The sequence below is a fragment of the Sinohyriopsis cumingii genome, chromosome 4 (assembly GCF_028554795.1).
Source record: "Sinohyriopsis cumingii isolate HCF-2022 chromosome 4, ASM2855479v2, whole genome shotgun sequence".
Lineage (NCBI taxonomy): Eukaryota > Metazoa > Mollusca > Bivalvia > Unionida > Unionidae > Sinohyriopsis > Sinohyriopsis cumingii.
The window spans coordinates 145,957,660-145,973,820 of NC_142964.1; the positions used below are offsets into that span (position 1 = coordinate 145,957,660).

The 16,161-nt window shown below is 35.2% G+C and overlaps 1 protein-coding gene across 1 annotated transcript in view; it reads left to right on the forward strand.

Annotated features, from left to right (window-relative positions):
- Nucleotides 1-455: 455 nt before the first annotated feature.
- LOC149802284 (uncharacterized) overlaps nucleotides 456-16,161 on the forward strand; it is a 32,787-nt gene continuing 17,081 nt past the window's right edge. Inside the window, exon 1 of the mRNA XM_089956713.1 lies at nucleotides 456-522. The gene's annotated coding sequence lies outside the window, so the exon portion shown is untranslated. The remainder of the gene's footprint in view (nucleotides 523-16,161) is intronic.

A 16,161-nucleotide genomic window follows, 5' to 3' on the forward strand; every position in this document is an offset into this window, starting at 1 on the left:
AGTGTCCGCCTCGGATGCGGGAGATCGTGGGTTTTTACCAGGACCGAGTCATACCAAAGACATAAAAATGGTACTAATAGATGCCTCGCTAGGCGCTCAGCATTAAGAGGTTAGTGTTAGGACTGGTTGGCCTGGTGTCAGGATAATGTGGCTGGGTGGGACATAATGATACATGTCTGCGGCATGATGCCCCAGTGCTAGACATCACTATAAACTGCCACACTGCAGATATCGTAGCTATATGACTGCAAAATTGTTAAAGCTACGTTAAAAATCCAAAACAAACACACATTCTATATTTAAATATTTAGTGGATAAGTTAAATGCGTAGCTTTCTGTACATTGGGTTAGTCCAAAACCATTGATTCAGAACTTTACCTAGGTACGTATGTGTATATTAAAGGTATGTCTATACAAGGAAATAATTGTATCTCTGCAGACATATATCTGTATATGTTCAGAGCGAGCAGATAAGAAACCACAGGGTCTCCAAAGGAATATGGTAGGAAATCGATTGTAAAGGTTCGTATTATTATTTTTGATCACAACGAACGCGTCCGAATCTTCTCTCTCTCTCTCTCTCTCGGACATGTGCAGATGTAATGTTGAAAATAAGAACGAATGTTTGTGTTAACCATATTGCGTATTTCACGGAGACACTGTATTTTTCAAGTCACTTTGGCTGAATAACTCGATCCTGCATACAACATTATTTCTGTTGCAATCTGTATAGTGTTTTACATTAAACTCAACACAAAGAATACTGATATACTAAAATCAGCAGCAACAACAACAGCTTATCTATTTTAAATGAATTGAAACCACCTAAACAGCTATATAATTCAGTAATTCCAGAAGTGAAGTACATAATTATATGAGAGTACATATATGTATAGAGTTAGTGGATGGGGCTAAATTTATAATACATTTTTACAGATGGGTCGGATAATTAGGCAATTTCGGTACAGCTTTACAATGAATTCATGCGTATGTCCAATAGCATTTTGATGTACTTCGTTTGTACATGTCGTAGATTCATTTGCCTGTATTGGACGTGTATGGTATGAATGTATCGTGAGTTTCCCAACACTATTGTCTCATATGCATGAATTATTAATATAAAAAATACCAGGGACTGCTATACGCAATAGTTTAGCTATGTAGTTGGTATTTGATGCTTGGATCTGAAGGGAGTGATTACGTTATTGTAACTTGTAATTTGACAGCGGAAATCTCTCTGTAAGTTTTCCACCGGGCAATCGAGGACATGGTTTCGGGCGTGTGTATCGTCAGCTTTGGAAGAAAGATACATTCCAAAATCGCGAACAAGCACCGGAGGCTAACATATTTGGTGGAAGCACGATTTAACCATTTTTTTTCCAACTGAGGACGTATATTAGTAGACGAGTGTAAACATATGATATGCGCCCTAGGAAAGAACGTCAATGACAATAGGTAGACTTTTAAACACCATTTAACGAAGACATTCGAACAGTGAAATTCCATATGTACATATCCTACATCGATAAGCCTATCATGCAAAAACGTTAGTCTATTATCTGTACGCCTTCGTGTAAATATTTTGAATCTCAGATTACGTTTTAAATCTTATCGTATATTTCAACTCATTGTATTGAAGTGCATAGCATTTCAAACGGTAGGCTGTTTTGAACAATACGGTGAATGTTAGTTTCATAAGCGAACAACTTTTTCTTGATAGGAACTCAGGCTGCTGATAATTTGAATAGACTGGAACTTACAACTAAATGCGCAGGGCTCTAGATATTGTGTCCCCCTCCCATCTCTCCCCCTCACTCTCGATACCCCTCTCTCTCTCTCTCTCTCTCTCTCTCTCTCTCTCTCTCTCTCTCTATATATATATATATATATATATATATATATATATATATATATATATATATATATATATATAACCTACCCAACTAAAATAAAAACGTTTTTCTGTTTAGGCTTTAACGCTGCCTTCTGTAGAACATAAATGTTATTCTTTCTTCCTTCGGAAACCTCTAGGAAACAAAGGGGTAATATAATTATTTGTACTATATTTAAATACTCGTCGTCTCATTTAGTTCGTTGCAAGCAAAGATACGTGTATTGCAGCTTAGAAGAGTAAGTATAAGGCTGATTGAAAAGAGAGATGAAATTGTTATCCCTCGACAAAACAAATGTTTTGATTAAAATCTTATGATTAGTTTGGGTCAGAATTATTACGATTTTAAGGGCTGAAATCGGGTTTACTTTATTATCAGTGACGTTTAGATCCGTAGATGTATTCACTCTTGTTAATAATTTCCTAATGTTTTAACCATGTTCCAATGACTGTCATGATTGTATTGTTGTTTGCAATTCATAGTGTGAAACTTGATAACTAACCTCCTTCTGAATTATTTCGTGCTGATTATGATTGGTTTCTTCATCTTATGGCTTTAACAAAAATACTTATTAAAGAAAAGGCTCGTTCGTTTGTAACGTTGTGCTCAGGAACGTATCAGGCGACCTGTCGATATACAAAACAAATTATTTTAATACCTCTACCTACTGTTAAATATTGACAACATTTTTAGTAATGTTTTAAAATAGATATTCCTAATCGACGTAGAAATCTGTTCTGAGTCCTAGTAAATAAAAAGAATGAAGTATGATACACTTGTATGTTTTGGATACCGCACTCGACTCCATTTATAGATCGAAATTGCACACATAACTTCCTTGTGAATATCTCCTCTAATGTTAACCCTATTTATAAGATTCAGTCCAGTCTTTATATACCTACATGTAAAGTGTCATCAGAATATATTGAATGTTAAATTACCTTTTAAATCATGTGTTATATTTCAACAAAAGGAATTGGCGGTATAATAGAATATTATGAAAGATCTGTAGTTTTTAACCGCAAGGTGAAGCTTAGTTTAATAAGAGAAATAATTTTGTGTTATAAGAACTGTAGCAGAGGATAATTTGAATTTAAAAATCTGCAGTGCTCTGTCCTTCCCGCTCCTTCTGTCTGTCTGTCTGTCTCTCTGTCTGTCTGTCTGTCTGTCTCTCTCTCTATATATATATATATATACATATTCGATCTAGTTCTAGACACATACATATATATGAGACGGTTTATGGGAAAACTAGCCTTAAAAGATAAAATTTCGGTATTTCCTCTCTTGCATTTTCTAAAATAATATTACTTTTACACCTTAATAATATAAACGTTTAGCTCCATAGTGTATGGAATGTTTCATCTACGGGCTTGTGAGGGAGTACACACCTCTTTCAGAGTGAAGTGTCATGGGGTTAAGGCACGGTTGAATAAAATGTAACGTAATAGTTGAACTGGTTGCATAAATAGTTGGACTGGTTGCATAAATAGAGCCATCGGCAATGTTTCATTGAAACATTTTTCAGACAGTGAAATTATATTTAGTTATGAGTTATTGTAATTTTAGTTAACTGGATGCATTATTTATGATGGAGCTTTTATTATCGACATATAGAATTTTAAACTGTGGTTTAGATGGAATATTGGACTTAAAACATTTTTCCGTGAAACGGATTTCGTTTTCGAAACGGTAATCAAATAATTACATTAAAATTATGGCTATTTCATTGTAATAGCATAGTTTCATTAAACGTATACTTCAGAATAGCATGAGTTTCTCACTCCTCTGAGAGTCTTCGACATGTGAGGTCCTGAGAGCATGACGTGACAGTTTCTTTCACATTCTTATACATGTACTCTTGATGATGTCTACTCACCACACTGTAATGTTTCTGGAGGGGACGCTTCTAGATCTGGATTACCAATAACTGATATTAATATATATATATATATATATATATATATATATATATATATATATATATATATATAATCTCGTCATCGTGGGCGGTGTTGCAAGATACATTGGTTTACAAATGTATATATATATATATATATATATATATATATATATATATATATATATATATATATATATATATATATATAATCTCGTCATCGTGGCGAGTGTTGCAAGATACATCGATTTACAAATTTTGGAAGTTATACGTGTAAGAAAAACATGTTTTTTTTAGTTTTAGAAATGCAATGTGCCCCTAAAGTCTGAATTTTTTTTAAATGATCCATATTCTATCATTCATGTTGGCACACTTTAACATAAATTTTAATTCGTGCAAAACAGATGTAAAACACAGTATTCCTTAAACACTGTACGTATCAACTACATTTAGCGACAAGTCCTAAGTGTATGTATGTATGTATGTATGTACGCACGCTCGCATGCGCGTTCGTACGTACGTACGGACGGACGTAAATAGGGATGTATTATGTATGTATGTATGTATGTATGTATGTATGTATGTATGTATGTATGTGTGGACCTCTCCGGTGCCCTAAATAGTTAGGGAGTCACCTTCGGTATCGAAAGATCACGGGTTCGAACCCGTTCGAGTCATATTAAAGACTTATAAAGATGTTACTAGCAGCTTCCTGACTTGGCGTTCAGCATTAAGAGGTTACTTTTAGTACTGGTCGGCCTGGTTTCAGATGGTAGATGATACTACATGCCTCGGCACGAAGTCCCAGTGCTGGACATCAGTATGAACTGCCACAATGTAGATATCGTGGCAATATGAGTGAAGAATTGTTAAAGATACGTTACAAATCTAAGTCACAAACAGACAGACAGATACACACACACACACACATTCTTGTATTTGGTGGATATCGAGGACTCGGGTAAGAAACAGTGTACCGAGAACATTTGTGCTGGCGATCTTAGATCGAAAAGAAATACAGCTTGAGGCAGTAAATCAACAGCAAATGGTGAAGTATCAAGGAGGGAACTGTATTATCAATTCTAAGGAATATTAAATTTAGCAATGCAAGCGAGGACGCACACGTTTACAGAAATATTCTGTATTATCCATGCAATCTAAGGACACACATAACTATTGACCACAACATGGAAACCGTAGACAATGTGACGTCATGGCCAGCTATGACTCCCGTTATCTTGCGAAATGTAAACGAACATGAACTGTTCAGAATAAGAGGGTTGGTGCACGCAGACGTAATTGTGGTTCGTTTTATTCATCTCAGAAATATCTTTATCCGTTTCGAGAATAAAATGCCGATCATATTATGGTTATCCCGTCTCTAATTAAGGCACCAGTCGTTAATTGTCACTTCATACAACAATGTGGCAGGCTGGCGATTCCATACTGTTAATAGATGTGTTTAGACGGAAGCACAGTACTGGGATTGTTATATACTCATGTATCAAAACATTTATTATTATATTGTAAGTGTGCATAAACGGATAATATCAAGAACAATTTACATATTACATGAACCTATTCTGCTAAATCTTAAACCATCATATAGTTCATGAAATCCGAAACTGATTTTCCTTGTTGGTATTATGACTGAATTTGATTTAATTCTTTCACAATAGTTAAAATGTATGAAGATGTTTTGTTAACTTTGACCAAAGAATTTAAAGAACGCTTTTACACTGATCCTCTGTACTATTCTTTAAAGAAAGAAAACAGTGATTTACACAGACAGAAAAAAATATCAATACAAACTAATTATTTATTATTGATAAAACATGAAGAATGAGAACATTCATAAATTCTGGACAAAGAGAACATATTTACACAGCTAGTTTAAATGATTAGTAGAAACAAGAGGTCTCACTACTAACAAAATCACGGAGACTGTGAACATTTGTACGTCATGGACCACGACGTTTACACATCCAGTCTGAACTATCACTATAAACTAAGGACTATTTGACAAAATCACGGAGACCGTGGACATTGGTACATTATTATCAACGAGGACATGTTTGCACATCTAGTCCAGTCTTAACAATCAATACGACCGCTCATATGGCCTAGTAGTTAGAACATCCACCTCGAATGCGGGAGGTTGCGGGTTTAAACCCAGGCCGAGTCATAACAAAGACATCCAAATGGTACTAAGCATTAAGAGACTGATGTTAGGACTGATCGGCCTGGTGTCAGAATAATATGACTGGGTTGGACATCATGCTACATGTCTGCGGCGTGATGCCCCAGTGCTCGACATCACTATAAACTCCCACACTGCATACATTGTAGCGATATGACTGAAAGATTGTTAAAGATACGTTGAACTCAAATCCAAATCACATACTAATATTAAGTAACTGTATCCTCCATAAGGGTTTAGCCTACAGCTGTTCTTTAGAACAATTACATTATTTTTTGAATATATATATATATATATATATATATATATATATATATATATATATATATATATATATATATATATATTGTTGTTGTTATTGTCTGACTGATCAATTTATTGATTGACTGATTGTCCTGAATTAGACTTTAGTATGACATAACACGCTTCGGACTAACCCACCGCTTTGGAGATCATACTGTAATAAATATGGAGTATGCGTTTTTGGTTATAGCGTCCCGTTTTAAGGAATTCTTCAGGCCAAATTAGTTGGTAGAAGCACGATTTAACTTTTTTTTTCAACCGAGGACATAACCGAGGACGTCATCGGTTGGAGGTGTGTCCTCGGTACGTTGGTGTGCAATCTCATGAATGTCCTCGATTTACACCAAATACACACACACACACACACACACACACACATAATGTTGGATTAGACATTGTTTTCTAACAAACTTTTCATGTATCCCTGGAAGTTCTATTTTGTCATTTGTTTCAAAGAACTTCTCACCAATATATAAAAAGTGTCCACATTTTACAACTGACCATCTTGGCGCAGCAGATCAATGAGGTCAAAACAGTGGCTGTCCAGTTAACCAACCACAGATTTCTCGCTTTACAAAATGTGGTTTGTACACCTTTCCGCGACGATGACGCGGACAGCTTTGGGAGAGGACACCAGCCCCCCCCCCCCGGAAAAAGAATATGACACAATCATGGACAGCACTAACGCAAAAACGGGTTATAACTCAAGAAAGAGAGAGAGAGAATTTACTTCATGACGATCAAGTAAACGGAGCATGGGCCATCCAACAGAAGCGCTGAATGAAAGATGACAAGAAAGTGGCTGTCCTATTAGCTAACCAAACCTAGTTTTTTATATACAAAATGTGGTTGTTAAATCTCTCTGCGACGATACCATCGACAGCTATGGGACAGGGCGCTCTCACACACCCCTCGAGAAAGAATAGAAACGTGACATGGAGATGAAAAAATTAACTTTACCTAAGCTAAGTAACTGCTTGAGCACCTGAATATCAGGAGGACTCAGCGTCGAAGAAAATTAATTTTAGGAATTGGAGAATATATTATCCAGCAAAGAGTTGAGGCATACATGGAAAGACACCGACTGTCCAGTTAGCCAAAAAACAATTTGTATTTGCCAATTATGGTTGCTACACATCTCCGCGACGATCACGCCGACAGCCATGGGAAAGGTTTCATACGAAAAGCATGTGATAACCAATACTTCCCATGATAACACATACATTACATATATTCGACATACATGTATCACGCACATATACATATCCGCTATTCACTTTGTAATGAACTTATTCCCTTCCACATTCCATTCAATATAAACATTTTAGTAATGTCACTTATTATTTTGTTCGATAAAACAAATATCAAGTGAAAATCAATACTGTTCCGTTCAATATATGTACATATGATAATTTCATTCCTATATTCTCAAATTCTCCCTTTTTTGTTACTAGCATCTATATATGTAACATCTTACCACTGGTATATAGCAGTCATTAGTAGTATCAAAACCCTTTTGACTCTTAGTTTCCCTTGTTGATTTTAAGGGCATGAGCTAAAATTTCAGGGTATGACGTTATTGCCATGTCCATTTCTGGGGCATGACTGTATCCACTTTGAGGGTATGCATGTCCACTTTGAGGGTAAACCGTCTTATCAATTAATTAGCGCTAGGCTCTGGGCGTGAAACATATAACACAATCCGTATCCAAAGCAACATATTATATCGTCATTATTGAGCCTGTCTTCATGTGTCAAATCTGTAAAAAGGCTCACATCACATTGACATAAATGTTTCCCTAGTTTGTTCAGTTACGAATAGAATAAGATGTTACATAATATACGCTGCCTTTCATTATTAAGTAAATATTGCACGGCACACTCGTTTATAATATATTTCATATTCACCCACTGTATTACTTGTTACATAATATACGCTGCCTTTCATTATTAAGTAAATATTGCACGGCACACTCGTTTATAATATATTTCATATTCACCCACTGTATTACTTGCTCCACTTATTATATATAATTAAAACCGTGAATTGTATAACCAGATCTAAATTTTATCAAGAGGTTTACATAATAGTCACTGTTATACTATGTTGATTATCATAAAACAACTGACTCTGGTACAAAATAGCTTAGATTAACGGCATTCGATTTAGTACCATTATATGAGTCTGAAGTGCACCTCATTACATTTTAACACTATTGCATTATACACATTAGTGGTCACATCTCTTAACAATAATTCTTTGTTTTCTGGATATGTTTGTTGATGTTACAATTTTAACATACATATGCTTCACAAATATAACACTACCGTGAAGACATCATCAAGTATTACATTAGGGGTGTATCAATTTACAATAACCCTATAGTTTCATAGTTTGTGTGCTATAAGGTTTGCCAGCTTTTAAAATTCAAAATGACCATTTTAGAGGATTTTCTGACCATCAAACATAAAATGTAGTTTACCCCTGACAGATAACAAAGGGAAATGATAAGCGGTCTTGGCCTTCGTAGAGCTTACAAGCAGACACATCCATGAAACTACAATAGACTTTCATAAATTATCTACAAGATATGATTTTCCTACATTATCTAAACTATCAACACATGTGATTTTTCAACAACAAATTTTAAGCATCATGCACAAAAGTCAATCAAACAATAATCCGTTGAAATATTAATTAACACGGTAATATTTAGATCTTGAAAACTATGGGAAAAGTAGGTAACGCAGAATAGACATTGCAATTTCTTTAAACTTGGTAATGTTCCATACAGCATAGGGAGACACTAGCGACAATATAAAATGCTTCGACTTCATGAGTGCAATATTTTCTTACATCTGCTTGAAATAACCTAAATGTTCTGTTTATTATTGACCGCTCCTGTGGCCAAAATGGTTAGAGCGTCCGCCTCAGATGCTGGATTTCGTGTCTATGAATCCTTGCCGAGTCGTACCAAAGACTTATAAAAATGGTACTAGCAGCTGCCTCACTTGGTGCCCAGCATTAAGAGGCTAGTGTTATGAGGGATCGGTCTGGTTTCAGGATAATATGACTAGGTGGTACATGATGCCACATGTCTGCGCATGATGCCTCACTGCTAGATATCACTATAAACTGCCACACTGCAGACATAGTAGCGATATAACTAAAATTATTAAAATTACGTCAAAAACCCAAACCCAAGCAAGCTATATTTATTATTATTATTATTAGTAGTAGTAGTAGTAGAAGTGGTAGAATTAGTATCAGTTGTAGTAGTAGCAGCAGCGGTAGTATTGGAAGTATTGATACTATTATTAAATTATCCTTAAATTTTGATGCTTTGAATAATCCATTCAGAGCCAGTGCGATTAATGGCTGTATCGATGGAAAGAAGTTCTGATATTCTGCAATAATGTTAGTAAAAATGACAGATTTAGATTGAACATGTAATGCTACAAACTGTGCAATTTGAAAATGTTATGAAGTGCGTAACAACATTAACCAACATACTGTCTTGATTGTGAGCTTAATTGTAAGGATTCTTACTCATACTTTTATTCAGACGTGAATGTTTTGGTGTTGGCAAGCCTGCAGTTGATTTTGGAAACAGAATCTACACTTAGATTTCTTTTGTCACCTAATCAATGACTAATTTCTACATTGTTTCAGAAATGAGTATGATTATGATGACAGGTGCAATTGCTACAGACATGAGTAGTCATGTGATGTCACTTAAAATTGCTATTTAAACAGTTTTAAATAATGATTTAAAGTTGGTAACAAAACATTCAAAAACATGATAAATATTCATGAATAGTCATTTATTGAATGCAATAATGTAATAGTTACATGATATCAAGGCCATATCATTCTTTGCTACAAGCAGTCTTTTGTGGTATTGGTAGTTCATTCAAAGAGGGCTTATAGCAGAACATTATTACTAGATAATGCGAAGCTCAAACTATTCATAGAGACGAGAATAAACAAGTGCCTTGATACTTGATTAGGTTATTCTACAATGTTGAACACAAAATGAAACAAATATACAGAGATAGTTTAATCATTAAAAACGGGCTACTGGTCTTCACATTTCTGGTTGACTCATCGTCACATATTTTGTGAACAAGCCCAGGCAAATGGTCTTCCTACTTTCATTAAAATACCTGGGCTACTATTTGTCAAGAGTTTTACACAGAAAAAGTTCGACGATTGTCTGATTTTACTAAAACCCTTTTGATCACGTGCTCAGGTTTGTATGAAAATTAAAAACCTCTATGTTGTAAACATTTTACTAAATGATAATCAAAATTATATGAAAAACATGAGCTATCTGTTTTCTAACGTTTGAGACAAACATTAAGGCGGTGATCATGACATTTCATGAAACCCAGCATCACAAAAGATATTAAAAACTGTATAATAAAATCATAAAAGGCATAACAGATACTCTACTACAATCAGTATAGGGTACAAAGTCCTCGAACATACCCGAATTCTATTGTAATAACCCATCGTTTGAGACATTTGTGTTTATGCCTCTGTGTATACATTTGTTTGATTTGGGGATTATTTCTTGATTTTGAGTAGCCGGCGTTGTGAAAATATTTCTGAGTCCGAGTGCTTAGCAAATTTCTAGTGTGAAAATTGATTTTTGTGATGCGTGGTAGTTAGGTGATAATAGAGGAAACTAATACAGAATCGGGGCGTTTAAGAACCTTTCTTTTCATAATGACAGTTGTTGTTGCGTTGATATCCTTGGAAAAAGAGGAAACCAATGGACTTCAAACCATGCTCATGCAGGTATTTCATTGGTTCTCTCAGTAGATGGACCTCTTGAGTTTAGCAAGAAAGAGGTGATCGTGCGTTTTTAACTTGTCTGAGACCTGTTTGTTGAAAAGAGCTGTCCTAAAGTGTACTTTGAAAACAGCAAAATTAATGTCTTCTTTGGGTTTGATCATGCATAAATAGAATCATGCTCTTGTAATGATCAGGAATATTTGGGGAATCTCTGAAAAAGTGCTCAACATACACGAAAATCAATTGTATTTTTACGACTCAATGGTCTTAAACTAAGTAACAGAACAACGTAAAACCAACAGGTTATGTAAACGTATTCAAATAATTTATTTCCCTAGAAAACAAAGTGAAAATTTAAAACGAACTTACAGTATTGTGCAAAAATCTAAAACAGTCCCAAATGTCTATTTCAAGCTAAAACGTATAGAGTTAAAATTGAATTCCTGTAGTGTTGCAAAAAAGATATTCCGATAATGAATCGGTCGATTGGCCCTAGTCTCAATGGTTCAAATATGCCAATGGCCTGAAATGTGGCGATGTGTTGTCAGCCTTTTGAAGTACCACAATAATATAATCCAAATTGGCCTTGTCTGATATCACTATAATTCCATATTAATGATTTAGTTTAATAATATTATTGAACATTCTGTAATTTTAGTAAATGATAATTTGAATAAGTAAATCAATCCAACCAAATTAAAACTGAACACAACAAGAATACTGGTTCTGCTTGGAGTGAAATGGACAGTTTGATGCACAAACGTAATGCTCCATTCACCTGACTCATATAGAAATTTATAACAAATAAAGTACCAAGTATGGTCAGAAAGGTCCATATTGTTTGGATAGCTTTATTAAAACGAAACATGAGAATATTATTCACTTAACCAGAGAAGTAAGTGGCAGCTCAGAGCAAAAGACGATAATGCACCCTAACGCCAAATTCATGTCCAAAGGTAAGTTTTAACACCATGTGATGCTCACCTTGGAAATATTTTTGCAACACACTGTTTACTATACAGGATGATGGAATTCAAAATCGTTAACATGAAACCAGTTTTTGAAATATTCTTTGAGATATATTTTGAGACTGGCCCTGAGCCAACATATACACATTTATCGCTGGCTAACTCTTCTTGCCTGAAGGAGACCACACATTCATGTAAATAATGTGCTTTTGAAGTACGTTTTGTCTAATACAAAATAAATATTTCCTAACCGTCCATTATTATTCTGTGAACGCTAAACGCAGCATAAAAGTTGTGTGACTGTGTAGAGGCAGGGTAATCACAACAGTTTACCTAATCAGAAGCGATCAAAATTTAATCAGCTAACATTAGGAACATTGGTATACTGATATGTGGGACGCTGATAAGCTTATGAAGGGAAACGTTAAATAAATACATTGATACATAGCCACTGAAACTGACGATATTTATATAATTGCTCCATGCAATTTATCAGAAAAATTTCTTCTCAGACACTAATTCAATGATTTTATTGATATATGGAGATTACAAAATGATAGTATATTTTAAGTTAAGGTATACATTAAATACTAACAGTGGAAAATGTATTTGAAGATGAAGAAAGTTTAACTGCTTGGTGTTTAATAGACACGTAACATGCAACACAACTCGTGAGGAAGATACATTTGTCCACCAACGCCAATCTTTTGTACACTTTGATCAGAATGAACATCTAGATGAGGTTCAAGCTATGATGCTGACTGTGCAGCACAAGCCCGTTTTTCTAGGTGATAATTCTAGAAAACATAGTATACGACACTGTTTGATGCAATTCAAAATAGTTACCATCTAAACTGTTTTCAAGCTATTCTACTGGCCCTGATCCCCCATGTTTACTGTTATGTGTATCCAGTTCTTCTTTCTAGCTGACTACTCGTATTTCACATTCAACACACTGTAGAGTAACTATGGGAGGTGTACATGTCTCGCATACATTTAAAGAACAACACAACTCCGAAACACTAAGTACACAAATATATACATATATTTAATTAGTACGCTATAACAGCTGAAAAAGTTGAAACATGACCTTAAGTTAAGAAATTTGACAAAACTCCTGCCATCTTGACATATTAAGGTAAGAATACATACTGATAATATTGATACAATTTTACACCCCTCTATTTGGCCTAGGTGGCAGTGAACATTTTCTGGAAATACTCTGTCCACTTAATGAGAGATTTCCATTTTGGCTGCTTCCAAGGTCAGAATCAACATGTATCTTTGATTCAAGCCGTTTACAATTAACAATAACGATCTGAATATTTAATCACAATCATTGAGAAATATTAGCTATTTATTTTGTTTTTCCCACAAAATAAATGTCACTGGTGAGTTACTGTCCCTCCTATCCCCTTCAACCTCAACCTCGCTGCACACGCCCATGAACGTATACATTGACTGTGCAAACGAGAATAGGTCCTGCAATGCCATGAGCTCATAAACAGATCGATATACTCTGATAACCTATTTACTGGCTTCTTATTGAATGAAATTAGCTACTTGATTTGGATCACTGGGGTTTTTGTTCAGTACCTGTGCGTAGAGTCGCCGTTGGTTCTCCAATTCGATTAGGAGAATCTGCTCTAAGAAACAATCTTTCTGAGTTTATTCACCTGGTTTTGTAGTCTGTCATCTGTTTGTTTGTGCCAGCACAACGATTCAAGGCTGGCTTCGAGCTTGTATTGACATCAGAGTTGTCCCAATATTCGATTTACGTCTTGCCCTCACGTCCAGTAAATATGAGCGCATACAGGGTTCAGGTACCACTATTCTCTCGCAAATATTGGTCCACAAGCGGCAAATATATATCGATGTTAGTATCCATTCAGCCGGCCGAACATGTCATCTGCAAATGCCATGGCATCATTATCGTGCGGCTGTTCAGAATGAATTAAATCCTTGACATTAGTTTTAAGAATACTGTTGAATTGCGAGTTTTAAAAAACCAGTACGAGTTTTCCACAGGCGCATCATTCATTCTAACTAAACCACCCGTTCCCTCCAGCAACAACCTATTACTGGAAAGAGCCACAACCTCGCATCTGTAACTGATGACGGTGACACGTGTCATCGAATTTCAGTCTACATAATCATGTACTGGTGTGATCAGATTTAATTTGAGAGGAATCATTTATTTAAGTTATTGATTGGGATTATCATGTCCTCATTTGTATTTTAGACTGATATGCTGTTTGGGATTATTGGATAATACATTCAAAACATTCAGAGATTGTGATATATGAAACCTATTGGTACATCAACATATTTAGGTCTTTTGCCAAATCAGCACATTCAATACACGAATTCATTCACAACACTCTATTCTTTTGAACTCTATGATAGAACATTTAGGATTATTTGGGATTTGGGACTAAATTCACAATAATGTAAGTTTCTCTTAAAGTTTCACTTTGTGATCTTTGTAAATATATTTGTCAATTTTACCAATCTTGTTAGTTTGTCTTTTTCTGTTATTTAGTTTCTAACCACTAAACTGCTCAGGCGGCATAGTGGTAAAACAAGGTATAGATGGGATGGTCAGCATTAAGAGGATAGTGTTTGGGCTATTCGGCCTGGTGTCAGGATAATGTGACTGGGCGGGACAAAATGATACATGTGTGTGGCATGATGCCCCAGTGCTAGACATCACTATCAACTACCACACTGTATACATTATATCGATATGACTGAAAAATGTTGAAACTACGTTACAAATCAAACTCACACACTCGCACATTTATAACCACCGAGTTGTATAACGCTTTACACTCTTTCTGAGAAAAGTGTAGACCCGTGTTTCATGCCAGTGTATATACGACTACAAGGTTCCGCAGGTTCTCCATTGTTTTGCCGAACACGGCGTTATCCACAGTTGACCCGTTCTCGGTGCTGATTATGTTTTGTATATTTGATTTAATTTATATTTGATTTGATTTAATTATTTGATTGTTAGTTTTAAATTTTTAATTCCATTACATGTTATACTAATGGAATTTATTTGACTAGAATTTGACATTTACAGAAATTAGCTTGTCCTGATTGTTTTTTCCTAAACACCTAATAATAGAACTTTGTATCTAACAGCTGACCTAGTTCCTGACCTTGATTCAGAATCAGCAGTGTTGGAGCAAGCAACTTCATTTTTATTCTTTTTTTTTTATTCTTAGTGTGGATTTATAGGGTGGAATCGGGGCTGTACTGGGTGTACCTGATTTTACACATGTGGATAGCCTCTATTTCGAAATTCTGGTTTTACCAGAATTGCGCAGTTGTTTGATATAATAGTACTATATTGAGATATAATTTTAGTTGGGCTTTAAACACTTCGATGTCAAGGTGGTGTTTTTTATGTTGTGACCAGTTGGAGCTAAATTTTGAGCTTTCTTCAAATTATTTTGTATTCTAGGAGACGAATTCTTTTCCCTGGAAATATTTAAGTGCTCATACACAATTCCTCAACAAAGAGATTTATTGAACTTTTATTCGGAATTCAAACACCGGAATATTATTTTCTGTGGTGCAACAAAGAATTGTTGACACATCAATGCTATACTGGCTACAGTATACGTCATCGCCCATCATTGTGGATTTTCGTCGGGACTCGATCTCAAATTCATTAGAACGTTTTATTACTAGGACTCCTAATTTTTAATTATTGGATTATTTTTGGGTTATTTTTGGATTTGATTCTTAAAACCGTAAGTTCTTTTCGTCATCTTTACCTTGTTTTTCTAGGGAAACATTTTTTGGTTAAATTTTACAAGGCTTGTTGTGTTCACCTTTTTCTTGTTACTGTTTATGAGAGCCTAAACACGTGACAATAGTCCCTAGAAATTCAGTTTCCGATCACGATTCAATTGTGCGAACTGCTTATTTCGACAGCAGTTGCACAATCTCCTCTTTTTCCACTCACAGTATTCTACTTCTTTTGCTGAACATTGGTCCTCAGGATGATTAACTTTGTTTCCACATCTCATACAGTCTTTTCTGGTGAACGTTTGGGATTTTATGTGTTTGCTTCCCATATTGCAGCG